General features: G+C 33.1%; 1 pseudogene; it reads left to right on the top strand.

The window, feature by feature from the left end:
* Nucleotides 1-16200: 16200 nt before the first annotated feature.
* LOC141491873 (myosin light polypeptide 6-like) lies at nt 16201-16600 on the top strand (annotated as a pseudogene).
* Nucleotides 16601-18126: the final 1526 nt, after the last annotated feature.

Genomic DNA, 18126 nt, shown 5'->3' with positions numbered 1-18126 from the left:
ATTCCTACTGAAAACACTAGCATGGGAATAAATGGATTGTTCTTTAGATTAATAAGCATTATCTATCTGAAACCATCAATAAGTATTATAGGCAATGGGGATAGGCTAGAGGCATTCCCAATAAGATCATGGGTGAAACAAGGATGTCCATTATCACCACTACTAGTCAATATTGTATTAGAAATGTTAGCTTCAGCAATAAGAGAAGAAAAGGAAAATCAATGGAATTAGAATAGAGAAGGAAGAGACAAAACTCTCACTCTTTGTAAATGATGTGATGTTATACCTAGAGAATCCCAAAAAATCATCTTAAAAGCTACTAGAAATAATTAGCAAATTTAGCAAGGTCAGAGGATATAAAATAAACTCTCACAAATTGTCAACATTTCTATATGACTAGCAAGATGCAGTAGAAAGAGCCAGAAGGAGAAATCCCTTTCAAAGTACCTTCAGACAATACAAAATAGCTGGGAGTCTATCTGTCAAGGCAGACTCAGAAACTTTTTGAAAACAGTTACAAAACACTTCTCACACAAATAAAATCAGATTTAAAAAACTGGGCAAATATCAACTGCTCATGGATCAGCCAAGCTAATATAATATAAATGACAATTCTACCAAAATTAAATAATGTGTTTAAGGCCCTACCAATCAAAATTCTAGTAAATTACGTTTATGAGTTAGAAAAAAAGTTATAAGTAAATTCCTATTGAGAAATAATTGAGAATCTCCAGGGATTTAATGAAAAAAGTGTAAAAGATGGTGGCTTAGCCTTACCAGATCTAAAATTATATTATAAAGCATCAGTTATCAATACTGTCTGATACTGGCTAAGAAATAGAGTGGTGGATCAGTGGAATAGACTAGGTGCAATAGCAGGTAATGATTATAATAATCTGCTGTTTGATAACTCCAAATAGTCCAAATATTGAGATAAAAACTCTTTCTTCAATAAAAATGTTGGGAAAATTGGTAATATGTAAGAAACCTAGATTAGACCAATACCTCACACCCTATACCAAGATAAGATCAAAATGGGTATAGGATCTAGACATAAAAAAACAATATTATAAACAAACTAGAAGACCAAAGTGTAGTATACCTGTCAGATCTATGGAAAGGAAGCAGTTTATGACCAAGGAAGAGATAGAGAACACCATTAAAAATAAACTAGACAATTTTTGAGTACATTAAATTAAAAACCTTTTGCACAGACAAAACCACTGCAACCAAGATCAAAAGAAATCTAGTAAATTGGGAAACAATTTTTATGAGTAATATTTCTGACAAAGAACTCATTTCTAAAATATGCAGAGTACTGAGTCAAATTAAAAAAAAAAAAAAAGACTAGCCATTCCCCAACTGTCAAATGGTCAAAGGATATGCTTAGGAAATTTACAGATGAGGAAATCAAAAGATCAAAAGGATCCATAGTCATATGAAAAATTGCTCTAAATCATTACTTATTAGAGAAATGCAAGTTAAAACATCTCTTGGGTACAACCTCACACCTCTCAGATTGTCCAATATGACAAGAAATGTCAATGATCAATGTTGGAAGGGATGTGGGAAATCTGGGAGACAGACTTTGTTGGTACTTTGTGAACTTATCCAACTTTTCTGGAGAGTAATTTGGAATTATACCCAAAGGGCATACATACCCTTTGATCCAGCAATACCACTATTGGAGCTATGGCTTCAAGAGATTATGAAAAGGAGTAAGAACATCATCTGTACACGTTTTCACAGCACAGCTCTGTGTGTGGTGGCAAAGAATTGGAAATTCAGGGGGATATCCATCGAATGGGGAATGGCTTAATAAACTGTGGTATATGTGTATGATGGAACACTATTGTTCTATTAGAAATCAGAAAGGATAGGAATTCAGGGAAGCCTGGAAGGATTTGCATAAACTGATGCTGAGCGAGATGAGCAAAATCAGAATAACACTGTACACCCTAACAGCAACATGGGAGTGATGATCTACATTAATGGGCTTGCTCATACCAACAGGGCAACAATCAGACACAATTTGGGGGTATTTGTGATGGAGAATGCCATCTATAACCTGAGAAAGAATTGTAGAATTTGAACAAAGACCAAGGTCTGTTACCTTTAATTTAAAAAAAAAAAGTTATCATATTACATAATTCTCATCCTTTATGTTTCTTCCTTAAGGATATAATTTCTCTCTCATCACATTCAACTTAAATAAATGTATACCATGGAAACAGTGCAAAGACTAGCAGACTACCTTCTGGGGGGGGGGGCTGGGGGGAATGAAGCAAGAACAGGGGGAAAATTGTAATATTCAAAATAAATAAAATCTTTCCAAAACAAGCAGAAATTAACAAATAAGGAGAAACAGAAAATTCTTTGAAGGAAAAATAAAAACAAAACTCCCTAGAAAGTAGAATGGGACAAATGGAAAAGGAGGTACTAAGGGAATAATTCCTTTAAAGTTAGAATCAAGGCAATGGAAGTTAATAGCTCTTTCAGAAATTAAGACAAAGTAAAGCAAAAATAAAATCATAAAAGAAATTAAAAAATGTAAATTATCTGATTGCAAAATGGAAAATAGTCTTGAGTTTTATGAAACTATCAAAGAAGGATAATAGAAACAATATGGCATAGTAAAGACAATGACTCATTGGAGCTGTCCCCCAAACTCCCAAACTCCTCCAAATACCTTTCCAAAATGGCTAAATAAATTCTCTAATGTCAGAATCATAAAAAAATGAATGAAACAATTTCCATCTCAAGACAACTTGGAAGGTCAGAAGGAAAGGTGTGTTGCACTAGGGTGAGAGATGAGTACAGGTCAGCAAAAACTGTATCAACATAACGTGGACCTGAATAAAACAGGAGAAGGTCTTGTGGTGACTCAATCACAGGAAGCTGTGGCAGTTTCCAGATATCTCAGCCCACAGACTCCAAAGAAATCTTAGAAGTTAAGCAGGAAAGCTCTATCAAACCTAATTGAGAGTAAGCAAACAAAGATCAGACTTGGGAGCCACTGATTCAACTTTCAGAACATTCACCCCTTATATGTTAAGATGGTTCAACAATTTGTCAGAATGAAATTACAGGGATCTCTTTGTGGGAAAAGACTGTAGCTTTGTCCCACTTCAGCTATGTTTCACCATCCTGGGAAGCAGTCCCAGAATCAGGAAAAGCACTTGCCCATCAGAACCTGTAGCATCTGGGGATCAAGATGCATCCTCACATTTCCAGGACAGAAAAGAGTGCTTGTGGTCACTCACAAACGAGAACACCAAAAGTGTATCATGCACCTCTCCCTAGATCATACCACCTTGGAAGAATTGAAAACTTTTACGTCCCTAGAATTATCTCTGAAACATCTACACAAAGTCCCCGAAAACCTCTGAAAGCAGAGCCCGACTCCTACAATGTCAAAATCAAGTAATGGACTAGGAAAATCAGCAAATAGAAAAAAAATTCTGACTATAGAAAATGTTATGGTGACAAAGAACTTTAAAACTTCCCTGATGAAAAGACCAGAGCTGAAAATTTGATTTTCAGATCCAAAATATAAAAGAAATAGAAAAAAGATAATAACAAAAGTGAAATCGCAAGGGAGTTCCTAAGATTCAGTAGTTTACATTCCTGCATGGGAAGATGATATTTTGATCTCATAAATACTTTCTTCTTATTAACATAGTTGAAAACTATATATGTGTGTGTGTGTGTCTGTGTGTGTTGTGTGTGTTTATGCATCTGTGTATATATGTTTATATACAGAGAGAGAGCAGGAGTAAGTTGAATATGAAAGGTATCTCAAATTATAAAATTAAAAAAGGTGGTTGAGGAATATACTGGGAGAAAAGGAGAGGTAAGAAGGGGTAAATTTTCTAACATAATAGAGGCAAAAAAATGTTACGTGTAGGTTAAAAAGGGAGAGGTAAGAATGAGCTAATGAACATTACTCTCATCAGAAATGACTCAAAGATTAATTGAAAAGAAAAATCAAACTTACTGTATAGGAAAATAGAATGGGAGGAAGAAAAAAGAATAGGTGGTGACAGAAGGGAGGAAATAATGGAGGGGTAATTTTGAAGAGGATCAAAAGGAAAGGAGAAAAAAGAATAAATTAAATGAGGGAGAAACAGGATAGAAGAAAATAAAGTTAGGTACTGTAAACTTGTAAAAACAAGTTTCTCTGTTAAAGGCCTCATTTACATATCTATAGAGAACTGAGTCAAAATTGTAAAAAGAAAAACCACTTTCCAGTCAATAAATGATTAAATAATATTGAGTTTTCAGAGGAAGTAATCAAAGTTATCTATTGTATTTGAAAATAATGTTTTCATTCACTCAAGTGGAGAGTTCCAAATTAAAACAGTTTTGAGATAATACCTCATACTTATTAGATTGACTTTATAGAATAGAAATGAAAAATGAGAAATATAGGCTTGGATATTGGAAAAATGAAGCATTAATTTGTTGTTGGTAGAGTTGTGAACTAACTCAACCATTCAGTAGAGCAATTTGAAACTTTGCCCAATATGCTATAAAACCATGCATACCCTTTCATCTAGAAATACCATCGTATTCAAAAAGAGATTAAAAAGTAAAAATAAAATGGACATCTTACAACAATATTTATAGCAACTCTTTTTTGGTTCCAAAGATTTGGAAATTGAGGGAATGCTCATTAATTGGGGAATAAGTGAAAAAATTATGGTATGTGATTATGATGGAATTCTATTGTGGTATAAGAAATGATGTGCAGGATTCTTTCAGGAAAATAAGGAAAGACATATGGACTAATGTACAGTGAAATGTATGATGTACAAAGTAATATTAATTTTTGCAAGATGACGAGCTTCCTTTTTCTTGAGGTTTTCATCTTTTTCTTTCACACTATGAATAATATGAGAATATGCTTTCCAAGTCTAAATATGTATAACATGCTTACTCTATAACAAATTGTTTGCCTTCTAAATGAGGGAATGGGGAAGGAATAAGGAAAATAATTTGGAATTCAAAGTTTTTAAAGCAAATGTCAAAAAGTTGTATATATGTGCTTGGCAAAAAATAAAATATTAAATAAAAATTAAAACAATATTAAATTTTATATATAAAATAGTACAGTATTTTGCCCATGCAAGCAATTAATAATTTTGTTGGTTTTATTATTCATTTTAAATATCTATTTATTAGTAAATAATCAATATTGATTTCAGTTTAGATGATTCTCTCATAGCAGTATTGTATGGTCAACAGAATTCAAAACTCTGCTTCAGTAATGACCTTTGTTTGCTACTAAAAACAAAACTCTCACTATGTCTATATTGTCAGATGTCTTTGAAAAAAAGCACCTTGTGCTAAAATAGTCTTCAAAATACTATTTGAGAGCTTTTATTAGTTCAATTTGAACTTTCTCAAGATGATGGTCAGAATTATTTTAAATCTTAATAGTCCTTTGATTGCCCAGGCAAAAACATAATCATGACTGACTTTTGCCTGACTTCAACCTTTAAGTCAGGGACATAATTTACCATGAATTCTTTAGACCTTAGAATGATGTGCATGGAATTGAAAAGAACTTGCTATTTATTTAAATATTATGAATGTGTATGAAAAACTCAGAATAGTCACAGCAATGTTAAAGGGATTATTGATCCTTTCTGTTTTATCTAAAATATTTCCCTTAAGTTTGGAGAGAGGCAAAGAATAATGAGATTAATAATTGCATAATCAATAACAATAGTGCTTTGATAGCAATGCTAATAAATTTCCCCTAGAATTGTGTAGTGAACTGCTACTTAGAGTTATTAGACTGTGATGATAAATTAGATTTCCAAATCTCTTTTATTCAAGAAAGGGTCCCTGAAAAAGGAGCTAATAGGAGAGGCAGTTTCTCCAACCAGACTTCATTCTGGATAACTCTATGGCAGGACCATTATTAGTTCTTTCTGGTAGGGGTGGTATGTCAGTGTAGAAGGTAGAGGTAGCCTAAATGTTGGGGTCAGAGATATAGATCAGTATAAAAGAAGGAAGAAAAAAGACCATTGCTTCAGACCCTCAGCTTTGAGTTACCCTCCTATGAATATTCTGTCATAATAACCATTCATTTATTTACTCTTCTCATTTCTCCAGTTAATGCTTTGCAACAATTGATAGTATAAGAAAAACCTCAATGGGATCCAGGATCCCAGCAGTGACTCATTCTAATGTTGCTAACTGAAACCACAAATATTTAGTTTAGTAGCTTAAAGGTCAGCTAGTGTGGTTTATGAATGTTTTTTTGAAAGTTATATATGCCCACATAAGTTGTCTAAAATGTGGCTGATTAGAATTGTGAATGCACATCTTTGAACCTGACCTCACCCTGTCCAAAGGAGACTGCAATTTCCTTCTTGAACAAAGACATATTTTTGTTTTTAATTGCCTATCTCCAAGAGGAGTGTCAATCTACTACAGTATTTATCTGCTGCCTGAAATATTTTCTTAGGGTACAACGTATTTAGAACAAATATTATTTTCTAGATTTCTTGCCCTTAGGAGAAAGGTGGCCCTTAGCTAATACCTTACTGACTTGAGTTCTTTTTACCAAACACTGGTTCCACAAAAGGTAAAGAAAAAGAGAGGGTAGTATGCAAACTCATTTAGTCAAGTAAAATAGCAAACAGGCATTTGAGAAGAACTACATATTAAGATATATGGAAAACTAAAATAAAATAAAAAGTGAAAAAAAGATAATTGTAAAAAATATAAAAGGGTCAATGAACTTGATGTGAAAGAGACATTATTTCAAAATAAGAGAGAGGTTCTGATTTCATCTAAAAGGACTGTCTCTGATATATATATGGAGGCAAAGTAGCAATCAGGGATATCCTCAGGATCTAGTTTCCTTTGCATGCCTGCGGTTTCCAAAATCTTTTTTTATTTTTAAAATATCTGAAACCACAAGTTTTTTTCTTTCTCTGTCAGAAACTCCACTCCTCATACAGGCTAGCAGCATGTTCCCAAATGAATATTCCTTCACCATTCTGAAGTCAAATTAAGAATTGTATCTCTTTTCACAAAGAGTGCAGTACACATAAACAGACTACTTGAGTGGAAGCCAGATGATACTAGTAACATCTTAATTTTGCAAAAAGGAACACAGAAATCCAGAAGAGGAAGGAATTTTCTCTGGACAACACAATATATAACTAGCAAAAAAGACAGAATTCAAAGTAGATTCTTTCAACTTAAAATGCATAAAACTTTGTTAAAATGAACACATGGGCATATATATATATATATATACATGCAAAGTTATTGTGATGCAAACCATTTGTGTCTCTACATGTGTGTGCACTGATATACAAATGTTTAATTTGTATGTGTTTATACAAAAAGGTAAGGTTAAGGAATATAGATAAACTTTTTGCTTGTATTTCAATGTATACATGAATATGTACACACACATATCCACATGTGTATGTTTATGGATATGCATCTATGCTCAATTATGTTAATTTGTACATATATATATATTTGTGAATATATAAGCATATGTTTGGTAGTTGCAGAGGGGAAGGCAAAGGAATCTTGGAGAATGGATAAAAGTGTATCTCTTGAACAAATGGGTTTTGAGCTGAGTGGAAAGTCATTAAAGTGAGAGTATGAAACATTCCACATAAATTGAAGAATCTATTCAATGGCATGTAATTGGGAGTTAGAATACCATATGGGGAGGAACAGGATAATGACTATATCATTGGCTCTCAAAGTATATTCCAAGGACCCCTCCAAACTAATTTTGTAGTAATACAAAGACATTTTGATTTCTAAAAATACCAAAATATAATGCGCACAAAAACTTGAGAGGTGGGATGTACTAAACAATTTCTAATGTTGTATAAAGGTCCTAGACCAAAATGTTTGAGAACCACTACTAGACTGATTCTGTTACTTACTCATTATCCCAAAGTGTAAAGGCCACTCAATTTGTTCCCTTTTTTCAAACCTGGACAAGTTCTCCCTTCTTTTTAGAAGAATTGTGTCCTTCAATATCTAGGACTATAATCATACTCCTTATTAGTGTTGAGGTTAACCTGAACCTGGATTCATTTTAGCTCACTAGCTAAGTAAAATGATCCACCAGTCTCAGCCTCCCCAGGACTATTGTCACCATGCTGAAGAATGAAGTTTCCTTTTTCTAAAAAATTTGAAATTTAAATTAAATTTTCATTGTTGATAAAAAAAATCTTAAGCTTTCAATCCTTTTAATAATATAAGTAATGTCCTTTAAAATTGAATAGTTATTAAAATTATTATTATCATTATTATGAAAATTATTGAAATTCCATTTGGGGCATACCCTAATGAAATGGGTACCCATGCTTCTTTGTACTCTTCTTCTGAAATCTATTAAATACAAGTCAGCTCCAATATCTTGTCCCCATGAAGTAAATTCTAATTTGTATTTGGCTCTTAAAACCTTTCACAGCGTGACTTGATTCTTTCAGACTTCTTACATTTTACTTTCTTGACTTCAAACTCTTAAACTTCAGCAGTAGTGGACTTTTTGCTATATCTCTAAAACATAATTTATACTCCAGACTCTCTTTGCAGTAGCTTCAGTCCCTGAACACCTGGAATGTTTTTCCTCAATTATACTTCCTGCCTTCTCTGGATTTCTTTTAAGATTCAGCTTTAAGATTCTGACTTTCTGGAAAAGGCTTTTCTCAGAGTTCCTTGCCTTGCCCAATTTCTAGTACTTAGTTTCCAACATTAGTTTCCCTTTTCACTGATATATCTTCTAGGAATACTTTTTTAAAATGTCTCATCCATTAGTATGAGGGTAGAATCTGTGTTTTTTATAATTAATAATATATAATATAATAAATAATAATAATATATAATTAGTGACTAATATATAGTAAGTACTTCATAAATGCTTATAGCTTGATTCCAAAACAAAAACAAAACAGTCCACTGAGTTTCCTTCCTTTTTGTTCTTCTATAACAGTCAGGCCAATCTTCAAATAATGAACTAGCATATGTCAGCATTGAGTCTGGTTTCTGTTATCCCTAGATAATCACCACTGCATTAATAAAAGAAGGAAAAGAGAAAAATTCATTTAGCAAAGGCAAAATATGCTCATTACCAGTTCCTAAAAGAGGAGGAGCAAGGGAAGAACAGAGTGCTGGCTCATTTAGATTATTTGAACTTGAACAATTTAAAGAGTAAAGAAATTTCAAAGATGACTTTTTTGGTCATTTAATTGATTGGTAAGTGACTATTACTCATCATTGAAAGATATTTTCAGAAGTATATATATTCAGTTATTTTTCAGTCATGTCTGACTATTCATAATTTCATTTGGAGTTTTCTTTGGTAAAATATAACAAAAGCATCTTGTAATTTCCTTCTCTAGTTCATTTTACAGATGAGGATACTGAGACAAACAGGCTGAAGTGACTTAACCAGGGTCATGCAATAAGTAAGTATAGGAGACCAAATTTGAAATCAGGAAGAGGAGTCTTCCTGACTCTTTTTGACTCCAGGACTTATGTTCTATCCACTGTACCAACTAGTTTACCATCAGAAGTATAGTAATAATCAATCAAACAACAAATATTGAGCAAGAACCTTATTTATGCTAAATACTGTATTAATCATCGAGGATGCACAAATAAAATGTTATCAGCACTTGACCAAAATAAGATTACAATCTATTGCTGTTGGGAATGATGAATGAAGGATCTGGGGTTACAACATGGTAATTAACATTTATATGTAAAATATATAGAAAACAATTTTTGGATGATCAAGTAGGGAATTAAGGCCTGAGAAGATCAGGATATAACTTGGTCTGGAAAGAATAGTTTAAATAGTATTTTTGAGGGACCAACAGTGGGAGGATATTGCTACAAACAGATAGTTCTAGGGTGCTACCCCAACTTATACCTAAGCAAGGAGATTACAAAGAGTAGTCCATTTGAATCATGACCAGGAAGTCTAGTTCTTTTGAAATTTGAGAGGAATGATCAGATTGGCAGCATCTAGGGAGTAATGTATCAATCACACTTTAATAAGATTTAAAGAGAGACAGAAAGTACTGGAGAATGTAGGAAAGAATGAAGAATTAGGCAGAAGAAGGTAGAAGATGTAGAGAAGGGGAGGGGGGAAGGGGGTACATAGAATCATCTAAATAATTTGGATCAACATTGGTAGAACCTGTAGTATGGACCCTTGGCCAGATGAAGTAGTATTCAAGAAGGAGAATGTCAGAGTCCCAATTTTATGATTCTAGTAAGAGATGGATGACTTAACCCTTATGCATAGCCCCTTTGGGTTAACTCATTAACATTTCAATATCATCTTAAAGTTAACAGTGCCAACTTAGATTTCTTAATTTGTATAGTATCTTTTCTGACTTTACTGTTTATGACTGGCACTTATCTGCTACTTCTAACCTAGGCATCTGTTACATTGGAGTCAACTTGTTTCCCCTTATTTAGCACAAAACCTATGGATGGGATTTTATATTAAAAGTAAGTTTTTGCAAGTGACTTCCATGTACCTCTTCATACTCTTAAATCCTATTCTTATTTAATAACTTGCACAGGACACTAATAAACTTACTCTATGAAGTGGTACATTGTTTGGAGGAAAAACAAGAGTATTTCAATACCTCTACTTTGTATTTGTGTACTTAATCATGCTGTGGTTGGGAGATTAAACTAGTTATCTTCTGTCATCCCTTTCAGTATTATCACTTTGATACAATAGAACGGCAATCATAGGTTTTCTGTGATTAAAACAAAGAAAGAAACAAATGTCAGTTGTATCACAACTCTACTGAATGGAGTTTAGTCTTCCTAGTTGAAAATTCAACCTGGGTTTCCCCTTCATAAGTCTTTGGTACAAAGATATTGTGTGGTAGACATAGCTCTAGGGCTAATATATCCTTTCTATGCTATTTTTAATCAATATTCAAACCTTGCATAAGGTGTGTCAATTTGTGTTTTTCCACTGATCTGAAAAAGAATCTGTTCATATGGAGTCATGTAGATTTTTTGATGCTCAGAATCAATAGTAGAGGAATCAAATTACAGAAATTATTCAGGGATGGAGGTCAAGAATTGTTTACCAGAGGATTTGTGGCTAGTAAAATGAAAACAAACAAACAATACAGGCAGAACTGATGAAACTTAGAAAAGTGTCTCCACAAGTCTCAGTTAAAACAATGAATATGAGGTTTCCTACCTGATTGTAGTCTGAATCTTACTTCTCCTTGTCAGGTAAAGTACATTTTCCATTTAGAGAAGTTTTAAAAATATATTTTACCAGTTCAATATTCAATAAATAGAGATATTGTCTCTAAGAGTACCTTTCTAAAGTTTTAATCATTTTCAAGGATTCCTCCCAAGAAGGTCTGTGGTTCTGCTAAATAGCTTTGTCATAGATTGTCTCCCCATTTTCATGACCTAACAACAGAGTCCTTCTAATTGTTTAAAGATAAAACAATTTTAAGCACTTAACTGGTAGCCAGTTAATAACCAAGGAAAAATTCATGCATAATTTAGTAATGTTGATTCTTTTGATGCAAGTGAAACCTCCAGTGAAGAAACAAAATCCACTGTTGACCATTTCTTTCTAGGACCACAGAGTGCCATACATCCCTACTATAGTATCGTTGGGGAACACTATGATTGATCATAGCTTGGGAAAGTGGATTGTCATTGAGGTGCAATTGATCATATTCCCTCTGACAATTAAGGAGTGTTAATTGTTTTATGGGACTTAACTGCCTCTTTTAATCTTGGCCAGAAAATCAGAATCTCTCAAATCAGAACCAGACAATTACTCATCCACTCATAGGAGATTAAATCACCTCTAAATATACAGACAGGAAAGGATTTATCTTTGAATGATTTTACAAACAACATGTTATCCCAGGTTAAAATGGTTGAGGCATATAAAAACAGACAAATGTGCTAGGGTCAAGTTGGAGGAACTTAGCAGTACTCCATTTCAATTATTCTTTAAGGCAATTTGGACTAGGAAAGACTACATTTATGACTAAGATGAGTTCATGCTGATATTATAAAAATCAGCCCAACATAAAATCAATTTACATTGTAAAACCTATACAGTAGAAATTGAAGATATTTTGGGGACTTAAGAAATATTAAAAGGGGGGGCAGCTAGGTGGCATATTAGATAAAGCACCAGCCCTGGAGTCAGGAGTACCTGGGTTCAAATCCGGTCTCAGACATTTAATAATTACCTAGCTTTGTGGCCTTGGACAAGCCACTTAACCCCATTTGCCTTGTAAAACCTAAAAAAAGGAAATATTAAAAGGGTGTATTAGATCAAAGTTTGGAACAGATGGCAGAAAACATACTGTAGAAGAAAATGTAAGAAAGAAAAGGTTTATGACTATGAGACATCATGGATGTGGAAAATGAATATGTAGCATGTTGAATTTGAAAGTCCAGGAGTTATATTTGGAAGCAAAAGATTTTCAAGTACTCTTTCCCTTCCCGTTTGGGGGGGGGGGGGGGCTCCTTTAAATAGTTCTAGAAAATTCACAGGAAGAAATCCTGATCAGGAAATGCAAGGGGAAAAAAATCATATTGTCTTTTTTTTTTTTTTTGGTCAGTCAAATTGGAATGAAAGAGAGAGAGGAACAGAGAGGTTTGCATAAAATAAGACCAGGTTATAGCCAGGATCCTCCTTTAATTAAGTTCTAGGAGAGAAAGGTTTTTTTTTTTTTTTTATCCTGGCTAGAGTTACCATAGAGTCACTTAAACTTTAGCACAATTCAGTTCTGAATCATAGATACAAAATGGAATCAGGAGGGTACATGTATCCAGAGGTGACATTCTAGGATTTGAGAGGTCCTAGACCCTACATTATGTCTTGAGAGTAGCCCAAATTCGGTGGAGTTTCAGTTTTAACCTGAAGCCCAATCTGAAGCATGCAGCATAATAACCAGGCCAGGAATCACAGAACAAAGGGGTTTCTTTGACTCTACAACAAAATTTGTTTTCCATTTTACTAATAATGTCTGAATCCAACAACAGTTGAAATTACCAGGCTACAAATTGATTGTTCAGGCACTTAGCATGTTAGGAACTTGAAATGCTAAGCCCATGAGGGCAGCAATTAAACTTTGTCTTGGATTGGATCATGTGGGGAACACTGAAACTTTAAGGCCCCAAATCTGAGTTGTACCTGAAATCCTGGAATTATTTGTCCTCTACTTTTGAAGGACACAAATGACATCACTGGGTGATGTCTTGACTTGCTAGTGAATTGGATTTATTTACGTTATTAGTCTTGTTGTTTCTGAGTCACTAAAACTCTGAAGCAAGACAAAAGTCAGAATGACTGGAGATTGCCAAGAATGTAGTATGCAGACTTTGATGTCTTTGATATCTGACAAATTTTTCTACTGTATCTTGTTTCATGACCATAGAAATAAATTCTTTTCTTCTGCCTATTAGAGGAAGTCTTCACATGATTAAGGTAGACAACCTCCTAACTCACTGCTTGGGTTTGAAGACTATGGTTTACCTTTAACTTGTCTTAGTCTAGTATGCTGCCATGTTTTTGCTGTGGCTGTGGTTGCTGCATATACTACTACTTCATGGAGCCACAACTAAGAGTTGGGTGAAACATGGACACTAAAGGTGAATAAGCAGTCCTGAAAATGGTTTGGTAAGCCTTCACACCAGAGGTGCTAGTCTTTCTTTAAAACCTCATATTAAACCTGGAATAAAATATTATCCAAAGAAAACAAAAGCAGGACAGGTCCAGATTTTCCCACAGGAAAATTCTGGTTCTAAGATAAAATCTTAAGTTAATGAATGTATGAACCCTTCATAAATTTCATATAAATATACATATACATATATATGTATATACATATATGTACATAGTTCTATATGTATGTATATATGTATATACATATACATAGGGATACAAAAGACAAACCCAGAAGAGAATGACTGCCAAACATCTACAAGCAAAGCCTCAAAATAAAACACAGCTTAGGTACAAGTTAAATTTGAATTTCTAGAAGAAAGCAACAGTTGAAAATATATATTGTTTTGCTTTTGTTTGTTTTTTTTGCAAAGTAATGGAGTTAAGTGACTTGCTCAAGGTCTCACAGCTACTTAATTATTAAGTATCTGGGACTAAATTTGAATTCAGGTCCTCCTGACTCCAAGGTCAGTGCTCTATTGAAAAAAAAAAGAAAAAATATTTTTAACAAAATGAAAAACTAGAAAAAAAAGAGAAAATAAATTATGTATGAAAGAAAGATAGGAAAAGGATTAATAGTTTGACACAAGAGATACAAACCCTTGTCTAAAAAAAAAATAGCCTGGAATGTATAGAGTAAAATGAAAGCAAATAGCAAATTGAGAAAATAAGAAATACTAAAATACAAAAAAATTGACTAAACAGGAGAAAATGTAATGTACTCCAGCAAAAACAATGTTAATTTGAACAAATAATTTAAAAATCATTGACCTACTTAAATATCAAGTCCCCAAAAAGAGTCAAGACACTATTTCAGGACATTTGAATGAAATTTCAAAATGTAAACAATCCTAAACCATATTGACAAAGTCTAGAATTTTCAAGTTTAAAAAATTTTGCAAGGTATAACAAAGAATGCATTATCAAGGAAACACAGAAAGGCTCACATCATTTAGTAGTTATGAATATAAAGGAATATAAAGTTTGGATTATGATAATACAGAAGATAAAGGATATAAGCTGGCAATCAAGAATAAATGCTCAGTTAAAATGAATATAATCTTAGTTGGGAAAAATGGATATTTCATGAAACAGAGGATTTCCAATCATTACTAATGAAAAAGATTAGCACTGAGTAGGACATTTAAAGTAAAACTTAGCATCAAGAGAAGAATTAAAAAGGTAATTATGAAAAATGATAAGGGACTAAATAAAGATAAACTGTTTTTCATTCTAATATGAGACCAGGATAAGTTTCCATTCTAAATTCCATCATCTTTAGGAAGTGTTATTAGACAGAAGGTCTGGAAATGACTGAAATTTATTTACTATGTTAAAAAAAATTTGGAAAAGAAGGATAAGAAGCATGTTCTATGGCAAGAAAAGGGGCAAAATATAAGGAAAATTACTTCACATAATGAAGACATACAAACTGAAATTTGTACAAACAAGACTGAAGGAGTGGATTTGTTACTGACACTTGAACTTGATTCTCAAATAATTGGTGAAAGGAAGGTTGCCCATATGTGTGTGTGTGTGTGTGTGTGTGTGTGTGTGTGTGTGTGTACACAAATAGACCTGAGTACAAAAATTCCTTATAATTCAACAAAGAAATAAAAGGTTAAAGGGAGAAGGCCAAAGCAGAAATTGGAAGTTAGAGGTTAAATTAAAAAGAGGGATTATTCTCAAGCAAAATAATTTCTAAATAATGGTACACAAAAATATTTGTAGTTTTTCTTTTTGTAGTAATTTATTTTTTAATTGTACATCAATTGGGAATAGCTGAATAAGTTATGGAAAATAATTGTAATGGATTTATATCATGCCATAATAGACTTTGAAAAGGTTGTGCTTAAAGAAAGTTGGGAATTTTTATGTACAGATTAAGAGTAAAAAAAAGTAGAAGTAATAGAACAACTTGTATAATGGTAAAATATTATAAAAAATAACTAGAACATTTAGGAACACTGAAAAACATGATTTCAGAGGTGTGACCATAAATCATTAATATATGTAAATACATTTATACATGCAGACAGAAAAATGTATATTTATCTGTATATAGATACACACGTGTATACACTAAAGTATAAAACTTTGTTGTTATTGACAATTCAAATTGGTAATGGTTATGTTTTACTCTCTTTTGACTTTCTCAATTAGGGAGGAAGGAAAAATAGGGCTTGTTTTTAAAAATTAAAAAGTTACAAAGCAACACAGAATTCTAGTGTTCCAGGGTCAGGAGAAAACTTTTCCTGTTGCTATCATTTAAAGTTTCTTGAAAAAAATAAACTCATTAAGAGGAAGATGAATGCAAGTTGTGTTTTGGCTTGCCAGAAGATAGTTTAAATGGATGCACAGATAAGACAGAACAAAAGTCAAAGTGAAATGTTTATTAAAAAGAAACAGAACAGAGCAGCAACAGCAAAAGCAGCAGAAGCAATAGGAGTGAGCTGCAGGCTAAGATGTATGACTTCATGAAGGATCAGAATGCAGAGTTCAAGGCAGCCTTCCAGTTGTTTGACCAAGCATGATGCCAGACCTAGGTGAGAACCCTACCAATGCTGAGGTTCTCAAGGTTTTAGGAATTCCAAGAGTGATGAGATGAACATGAAGGCAATTGGACTTTGAACACTTTCTTCCAATGTTGCCAATGATAGCAAAACATAGGAAGACTACGGCGAGGGGCTCCAGGTATTTGCTAAGAAAGGGAATGATACAGTCATGGGGGCTGAAATTCGACATGTCCTCATCACCCTGGGTGAGATGACAGAAGAAGAACTGGAAATTTTGGTAGCGGGGCATGAGAACAGCAACAGTTGCATCAACTATGAATAACTAGTGCAGATGATGTTGAATGGCTGAGAATAACTTCCCTTTCCACATAGAATTCGCTATTTTTCTCAGTGTGAAGCTCCTGAAACAATTAACAACATTTTTTCAGGTTCACCAAGATCCTTACTTTCCATTCCCACTATTTGTCCTCTTTGGTCTATTCACTCTCTGCTTTCAACAAATAAACTTGCTATCTGTTCCGTAAAAAAAAAAAAGAAGAAGAAGAAATTTTCCATGTGTTAATGTTTTACATAACCTGTTCAAGGATAGAAATGGGAGGTATGAATTAATACCTTTTTTTGTCATTTTCAGAGTTTGTATATATATATATATATATATATGTACATGTAAACATACACATAAACATACCCTTTGGTTTCTTAATGCACATGTGTATGTATCACTACTATCTTTCTAGAACAACAAGGCTTATACCTTATGAAAACATATCAGTTTCATATTAAATATAAGTTAAAGTGTTTTTATTGTTTTTAATTTTATTTATTTAGTTAGTTAGTTTTTGCAAGGCAATGGGGTTACGTGGCTTGCCCAAGGCCACATGGCTAGGTATTTATTAAGTGTCTGATGCCAGATTTGAACTCAGGTACTCCTGACTCCAAGGCCAGTGCTCTATCCAATGTGCCACCTAGCTGCCCCTAAAGTGTTTTTATATCCTTCTCTCCCTAAGGCAAGAGTTTTATAATGTGAGCATATGATCTCATTTCAAGGCATACATATATTTCCCAGTATAAGAAAACACCAAAACATATAATATTAAATATGTACTATGTACACCTTTTTGCTATGATTGCATTAAGAACCTGAAAATTTTTTGAAAATTTGAGAATGAAGAATTGAGAATAATAATCTCCACTCTAGTGGAGTTCAATCAGTCTGACCTAAAATTTTAGGAATTTTGGACTCAGGTTAGGTTACTTGCCCTTGGGTCACACAATTAATATCAGAGGAAGACTTGTACTCAAGTTGTCTTGATATCAAATGCAGCATCGTCTCCATTATGTCATATATGCTGCTTTTCTGGCATATGATTGTTGAGATAGAAAGAGATGATAGTCATGATCATGATTAACTGATTTAAAGAAAAGAGGTATGATTGCAATTCAATTAATAAATATTTCTTAAAGATCTATTTTGTGCAATGTGCTGAGTTAAGCACTAGGGTACAAAAATTTAAAAAATGGAATATTCCCCAGAATTGAGGAATTTCTTAATTTTGTAAAGAATTAATTACTTTATTAATGAATTTTTTCTTGTTGTACAATAATTAGATCAAATTCCAATTCTTTTCCTTAATTTTACTCAGAATGAGTTAACTAGGACATAAAACTTTCCATTGTTAGTCACGTAATACTGAAGTAGAGGAAATATTAGACAGAGAAATATGATTTATAATTGTCAATCTATACTCCCATCCTGTTGTTCAAGTTACTAAGTACCTTGCTCCTACCTGAAATCCTATCAACAAAATAATGTTGCTTGTTTGAGTGTGAAAGGATTAAGTCTTTGTGGTACCACCCTTCATTTACAATTTTTTA

Source organism: Macrotis lagotis, chromosome 6, assembly GCF_037893015.1.
Source record: "Macrotis lagotis isolate mMagLag1 chromosome 6, bilby.v1.9.chrom.fasta, whole genome shotgun sequence".
NCBI classification, from domain to species: domain Eukaryota; kingdom Metazoa; phylum Chordata; class Mammalia; order Peramelemorphia; family Peramelidae; genus Macrotis; species Macrotis lagotis.
This window is presented reverse-complemented; position numbering and strand designations above follow the sequence as displayed.